General features: G+C 46.5%; 1 long non-coding RNA gene across 1 annotated transcript in view; it reads left to right on the forward strand.

The window, feature by feature from the left end:
* The first annotated feature begins 352 nt into the window (after positions 1–352).
* LOC117803857 overlaps positions 353–8,017 on the forward strand; it is a 17,248-nt gene continuing 9,583 nt past the window's right edge. The window contains exons 1-2 of the long non-coding RNA XR_004627985.1: positions 353–1,996; positions 3,963–4,188. This is a non-coding gene — a long non-coding RNA (uncharacterized LOC117803857). The remainder of the gene's footprint in view (positions 1,997–3,962; positions 4,189–8,017) is intronic.

Here is an 8,017-nt window from a genome sequence, read left to right on the forward strand (position 1 = left end):
CTTCAAACCCAGAGTGACTAATCTAAGTGCCATTGACCACTTATGACATAGTGTGAAGCCTACTTAAATCCCACCAAGCACCCTTATCTGAACTCAGGTGTGAACCCCCTTTTCCTCATCTGTGAATTGGGTGTGCTTGTCTCACTCAAGGTCGCTGTGAGAATCAAGGCAGTAGTCTCCGCATGGCGTCTGGCACAATCTGGGTGATTCAGTGGTACTACTAGGAACTCACGCCAAGTGTCATCAGCAGGAGAGATGAAAATCATGTGGCTTTTGAAAAATGATGAGATTTAATTATTAGAGTAAACTTTCTGGCATCAAACACGATTTACCTTTTTTCCTGCAGGTCAGAGGTATCCTTCAAGGATAAAGATATTAGGAACCATCGTTTCTGCTGGAACATTTTTTATTTCCTCTTCAAAGGGTCATCTCGGGGCAGCCACAGCCATGGAAACAGAATGTGGCAGGTGTAGCTGTGCTCTGCATTAGGGCCTGATTTTCCCCCGGCGGGGAGGAGAAAGGCTGCGGTCAGGGAAGATGAATGGATCCGGGCGGTTTTGTCACGGTCTGCAAAGAGCACATTCTCCCAGTGCCTCCATCAATCAGGCTCCAGTATTGAAAGCCCTCTGCTATCACTTTTGAGTGACTTGCAGCCCTTTTGTGTCACCGGCAAGGGACTTCTCATCTGCTTGGGTGACCCAGAAGTGGGAGGTAGCTGGCAGTGGGGCCCGACCCACAATGAAGAGTACGTGTCTTTGTTTCTTTGTTCCTGCCCAGCGGCTGGGAATGGAGGATATGTGGAGATCCCCCTAAGAAGACACAGGGTCGCTGGTTTGGTCAAGCATGGACGAAGCTATTGGTACCTTCTCATGGGGATGGGACAGGTTGCGACACTGGGGGAAGTCATGGGAGGCTGCTTTCGCTAGCCGTCACCATGGTGGGAAGTGAGGAGGTGGGCTCTGGAAAAAGCAAACGTACAAACCACTCTCTGCCTCAGTTTCCCAAAACTGTAACACGAGAGTGACCGTGCCTACCTTGTAAGGATGTAGCAAGGATTAAAAATAGTCACATAAGACGTCGGATGTGTAGTGAGAAGACGGTGTGTAGCAACAAAGATCGCAAACCAGATTCAGATTCTATCAGTCTTCACGGTATGAGACAGATGCTCCTTCATTTTGGATGAGCCGTGTTTATTTACTGAGAGCCTCCCGTGCATTAGGGCCCTAGGTTAGCCTCTGAGGACACACGTATGACGGAGATCTGGCCCTCATGAGGAGCTTATAGTGAATCGACAGCCAGTGTTTGTAGAACACCTGTGCGGCCGCAGGATACCAGAGTCCAGATAATAGAAGGAACTCACATGAAGTCCCGGAGCTGTTATTTCCAGAATCCGCAACCAGGCCTCCTAATATTACATCCAGGGATATGTCCATGGGCTGATAGCTCTTGTTTTAAGAAAAGAACAGAGCCAGTTACATCATTCGGAACAAAGGCCCTGCAAGGGCTGAGCTACCCAGAGACCAGACCAGGTTAGTGAATGTAACTGACCAAATAAAAACGAACTGGAGGACGAAGTGTGATCACACTGGAGAAGGGAGTCATCATTTGCCAGAACTGAATTTCTCATCTGCTGGCTTAGGGAGCCCTTGGCTGCCTCTTCCTTTCCAGGCTGGGCAAACAGGTCATTCTGATCATCCAAGAGATGTCAGCCTCCGGTGATGTCAGCCTCCCCCTGAGCCCATTATCACATGCACTCGACTGTCGACTGTCGTTCTCTAGAGCCCCTGGATCTCAGCTCAGGAGTGACTCAGCAAGGGTGAGACGGCGCTCCTCCTTCAGAGAGGAGTCTGGTTTTCCTCAGGAAGAATGTTCTGAAATGTTCCTGCTAATCCAGATGTATGTGCTTTTCAGCCATTTCAGACCCAAATGGAAACGATGCTGGCATTTGAGGGACAGGAGAGCAGCTCGCTGCATGTATTTCCTTGAGATAACTAGGGTGAGAATCTGTTACGTGTGTTTCTGTGGATTTACTATCCCCCACCTTAATTTCATTATGAAAATGTTCAAGCATATAGAAAAGTTGAAAGCCCTCACACGCTGATCGCCAAGATTCTACTCCGATCATTTCACTGTAACGGACTTGCATTTACTACATATTTATCCACTGATCTGCCCATTCATCAGTCTATCTCATTTTTTTAAAAAAATTGAAAGTACGCTGCAGGTATCAGAACACTTTCCCATCATCGTTTCAGCATTTTTATCCTTATCTAGTGTTTAATATTTGTTTCTGTCCTTTTTTTGAACATACGATTAAATATACAAATCTTAGATCTACCACTGATGATTTCGAAAGATACATGCACTCACATAATGCAAACCCCTTATAAGATATAGAACATTACCCCACCCCCAAAAGTTCTTTCAAGGCTGTCAGTGCCTGCCCTCAGCCCGATCCCCATCCCAAGCAAGCCCTGCTTTTATATTCTTACTACATTGATTACGTTGTCCTATTCTAGAGCTTCATAGAAAGTGAATCATATCGTATGTTCTCTTTTGTATAAGCCTCTTTCACTCAGGACAGTGTTTTGAGATTCAATTCCTATGTGCTTAAACAGAGCCCGTGAAGATTGCTGTGGGGCTTAAAAGAGATATGGCAGCCCAGATAATTAACACAATGAAAACAACGCTTGACCCACGATGGGTATATCTTAGGTGTTAAACTACTGTGACTGTGATTATTTATTGTTTTTATTATCATTATTTTCATTTCATCATGTTTGCTTATGTTGGCTGTAGTATGAACTGGTCACCAAAACAAGGTATTTATCTTAATTTCTTCATCTGGGAAGTTGATCTCAGAGAATATTCTAGAGCCTAGCGTTGTATGGTTCAGAGTTCCTTGGCGTTATTCCCTAGCTTAAGTATATATTCTTTATATACTTAATTTCCTAATTAGATCCTAAGCTTTACAGTAGCAGTACACTTTGTACTTGCCACATCTTTTTATGCATTCTGATGCTTTGCAACGGGCTAAGCATGTAGGAGATAATTAATGCATATATTCAATACAAGGTCAAAACCAAGGTTCCACCACGCAGGAATTGCTTGCCTAGGAAATGGCATTGAGGCCCCTGAATTGTTGTGTCAGTCCTATGGCAGTTAACCTGCTCAAATTCACATCATTGCTTTGTGGGGCAAGAGTCCTGGTTGGAATTTTGGTTCTGCTGGGAACCCATCTTTAGTGGGACAGCTTACACAGGACATATGTCTCTTGATTCTTAACCCAAGGCTGTAAGGTAGATGTTATAATCTTCATTCTACAGATGAGGAAGACTCAGAGAAGTAGCCAATAAGCAATGGATCTTAGATTTGAACCCAACCTGCCCGATCTATAGATGCCATGCTCTATTCTTGTCCCATGGTCATTCTGACTAATTTTAGGTGCATACGGAGGAAAGAAGTAAAAGTCAAAGAGTTGAACACTTGATGAAACTGTTGATATGAGTAGGAAACACAGTTAGTGATAAATGGCTCCAACATGTGTACCCAGAACAACAGACACACGTCTAGCGTTACCACATTGAGCTTTTTTTAGTCCTAAGGAGTCCTGTGAAGCAGGTGAGCAAATATTATTGGTTCCACTTTACAGGTAAGGTACTGAGGATCAAATGGGTAAGTGACTTACACAAGGTCACAAAGCTACTATAAGACAAGGGTGGTGCATGGAGGTGAGGGGTGGAATGGGAATTTGTAAGCAGGTGTCATGATTTTAAAGTAAGGGCTCTCTGGGCTGCCCTCTTACCTTTTGGAGAAAAGATATATTAACAAAAGACATCTGTGGGCAAATATATTTGAAATAAGAGTATGATTAATCCTTATTATTTCAAATGAGGTTGTCAAAATAAGTTCAAAGTCAACATATTTAAGGATGTACTTCCTGAACATTTTCTACGTTCCAGGCACTGGGCTTGTTGACTGTCCATTTCCAGCAGGATGGATGAAATGAATTCTACCCATGAGTGATGCTGTGCTCCCACCCATCTTTCTCGGGAGCAACTTGAAAGGCCGACTGGTTTATTGCTTTTATTCTCTCAGCTCAAGGCCTGAGTCATTCCATTAAGTGACTGTTGTGCTTTGGCCTTCTCCCAGCCACCAGCTGCCGGATACCAGATTGGCATGAAGCAGGTGAGTGAAGTCAGCTTAAATTTAGCATCACAGAAGTCTGTTTCTGTGGACTCCTGGGGACCACTCAGCATCCTCAGGACAGGGTGGTTACCTCCACAGCCACTCATCCCAGGAGGAGAACCTTCCAGGTTTTAGCAAGGGAGGTGTGTTTTTCCTTTAGCTCTCATCTGCCTGGTTGAATAGCATGACTCGACCCCTCGTTTGGAAAACAGCATGGTGATCAATGGGTAGACCCAGGGGGGAACTGCAGTGAACAGAAGGAAATGAGAACATGAACTTTACGTGCATTTTCACAGAAACCCGTGGCCATCCTGTAAGGAAGAAGCACTTATTATCCCATTTTATTGTGTGGTAGACGACTAGGGTGACCGACTCATGCTGGTTTGTCTTGAAATTTCCCAGGCTTCTCACTCAAAGTCCCATGTCCTGGAAATTTCTCAGGCCTGAACAAACCGGGACAGCTGGTCACCTGAGGTGGATCTCAGGTTCCACCTTTACTGCAAAGAGCATGTTCTTAAAAGTTGTGCTCTCCTGCCTCTCATTCATGAAGTCATCCGACAGTCTGAGCAGTTTGTAATTTGGGGAGGTTATACCCATTTTACTGGTGGGGAAGTGGAGACTCAGATTAATGACTTGTTCAGGGTCTCCTGACTAAGCAGTGACAGAGGCAGGTTTGGAATCCAGCTCTCTTTGGCTCAGAGGCTTCTCTATACAGCTCTCCTAAAAGAGAGGTAGGAAAAAGTAACACCTGACAGGTGTGACAGGTGTGAGGAAGAGGCAGCAACGTATTTGGGATGCCACCGCCTGCTCTTGGGAGCTCCCGGGGCAATTCCATTTTCAGCCCTTTGACATTTTATTCCAAAAGGCCTTTATGGCTTTCTGACCACAGGCAGGATACAGAATAGCAGGGAAGGGGCACTGGGAGGGATGCCTTATATGGGCAGCTGGACACCAGGAAGCACTGAGAAGAACCAGCAGTGGCGGCCATTATCATCAGGTGCCACGGACAGCCTGGGCCTGGAGTCAGGGCCTTGTGAGAAAGTGCCAGCTCTGGGAGGGCAGGGGCAGTGAGTGAGGGGGCCCCAGGGGGACAGGGCTGGACCTTGCCTCATGTAACTCCGATGTGACAGCCCAGAGCAGCTGGCGGGAGTTGCATGCCCTGGGAGTGTCATCTGTCCTAAGACTGTCCTTCTCAAGCATGTCCACTCTGACGTTTTCCTCCCAGTGCATTTTAACACATCACATTTGAAATGGGCTTGTCCACTCTCTTATCTAACACTTACTGTGTGTCCATTGTGCACCAGGATACCGGTGCCAGGAGCAGGAGAGGAATAACACATGGCCTTTCCTCTGAAGAAGGGACACTTCCTTAAGAGGACATACAAGGAAGCAGCTCGGTGCTGTGCATAAGAGCAATGGGCCTGGAAGTTTCTCAGACCTGAGTTCCTATCCTGGCTCTGTGACCTTGGTCAGGTTGCTTGGAGTTTCCCCTGAGCCTGAGTCTTCTTACCTGTAAAATGGGGTTAATGCTACCTCACAATTGATGTGAGGATTACACGCGATGAGAATGTCCAGGGCTAAGTCCAGTGACCATTACATGGCAATTACTCAATTAAGGAGAGTTATTTTTCCAGTTCTACCACTTACCAGCACTGTAAGCTTGGGCGAGTCCAAGAATCTTTCTAGTCGTCGGTTTCCCTTCTATGAAAAGGGTATAACAATAGTAACTCTGTTCTAAGAACGTTGAGGTCATTAAATCAGATGATGCATGTAAAGCACTTAGAATAATGCCTGGCACACAATATGAATTGAATATAGGATAGTGATTATCACCAATACTAATGGTGATACATACTGCAGGGATGTGGATACAAACGAAGACGTTCTAGGAGAGAATTCTAGGAAAATGGGTGGGAGGGTGTGTGCAGCATGTGTAAGATATGGGGGTGTGAAGCTGCCGTGTTCCAGGGCACTGGCTCAAATTGGGAGCTCAGGGTCACGCCATGGGCAGAGGGGGGATGGGCTTTCAAATGAACCCTAATCCAGGTTCTCCCACTTATTAGCAAGATGACCTTCAGAAAGCGACTGAATCTGTCCTAATTCCAGCCTCCTCCCCAGTAACCGAGAGCTCACGCTTTCTACTTTTTAATGTCAGTGTGAGGATGAAATGACATAATGTCTGTAATCGCTCAGCCAGCGCCTGGCACAAAGGAGGCCCCCCATAGGTGGTGAGTAACCGTGATATTTTCCTAGAGGACATGGTGAAGGGTGTGAGGGGACGGACAGAAGGAGGGAAATGGTGATCAGGTCGGGACAATCTCAACAACGGAGTCTTCCTTTTCTGGAAGCAGTGGGGGAGCGCAGGGCTCAGGACCCCTGAGGCTCTCTCTGGTGTTACACAAGGTCCTCTGCTCTTGGAGCCCAGCTTTGGAGCCCACATCCCTCAGCTTCGTCAGAGTCTAAATTTACCCACATCGTAATTATTCACACTGTGCCTCATCAGCTTGTGAGCAAAATGAGCGGAAGCCAAAACTGGGAAGGGAGGTGGGAGGGAAGAAGACAGAAAAGAAAGGAAACTTCAGGCAGCAGGGCTGCCCAGCATTGCCGGCAAGCTGCGGTATTGGCCTGTCCCCCTGAAATAACTCCTAAGGGCCGAGTTGGCTCATGTGTCTTCCAACGTTAACATTAGAGCGAACCGAGATTAAATGCTCCCGAGAAACTGACCAGCCTCACATTTTTCTCCTCCCTCTCTCTTTTTATAACTATGACCACAGTAGTAATTCAATTGGAAACATATTCTGTCCCTGATTGCTCCAGCCCTGGCACTAGATCATTCCCAGGGTTTGATATTTTTATTAAATGCACACTGCTGTTATTTTCTGCTGGGGCTAAAAATACATCTGACTGCAGCAAAGGCTCAGTTGGGGCCTCCTCCCTGTTCTCTGGGAGGCCAGGACCCGGCAGGACCAACAGATTGATGGGCTTCCCAATTAATTTAGGCAGCCCTATTTCCAAGGAACACTGCCCCAGATACTAATAGAAGTGTACAAAGAAAGATGGCGTTCTGGTCTAAAAGGACACATAATGGGAGCCCACATTCCTAACCTCATTTACTGCCCATCACCCTTCACTTCTGGCTATCACGCATCACCATGTCGAAACCCTTTATGTACTTTCAAGCCGCCTTGTCTTTGTAGATGCCATTCCTTTGCCCAGAATGCTGTTCCTCCCTCTCCTTCTGTGAGTCTGTGGTTGTCCCTGAGTCTCAGCCCAAGCAACCCATGCTTTGACTGCGACCCTCTTTGCCTGATTCCCCCATGCTCCTTCTGCTTATGCCTTCAGATCTCACCTTTGCACTATAATCATTGCAATCATTTTAAGTCTGTCTACCCATTTGATCTTGAATTTCTTGAGGCCAGAGACTGTGTTTTACTGACTATCATAGCCCCAGCACTAGCCCAGTGCTGAGCTCAATGCGGCTAGGGGAAGTGGGGCATGAGGACACAGAATTTGAGGAGGGGCTGCCCTTAGGTGCTGACCCTACACTGAAAGGATGCTGACAGTGAGTGCTTCCTCAGAGTTCACACCAGAGGCTCCAGGCTTGTCCCATCTAAGTCCTGGTCCTGGGGCCCTAGAAGGATGATCAACAATGATCTTGGGGGTAAATGTTGAGAAATCATTCTTTTTGATGGCTGAGTAATATTCCATTGTATATAGACCACAACTTCTTAATCCAGTCATCTGTTGAAGGGCATCTCGGCTCCTTCCACGATTTAGCTATTGTGGACAATGCTGCTATGAACATTGGGGTGCATATGGCCCTTCTCTT

Source organism: Ailuropoda melanoleuca, chromosome 9 (genome assembly GCF_002007445.2).
Source record: "Ailuropoda melanoleuca isolate Jingjing chromosome 9, ASM200744v2, whole genome shotgun sequence".
Lineage (NCBI taxonomy): Eukaryota > Metazoa > Chordata > Mammalia > Carnivora > Ursidae > Ailuropoda > Ailuropoda melanoleuca.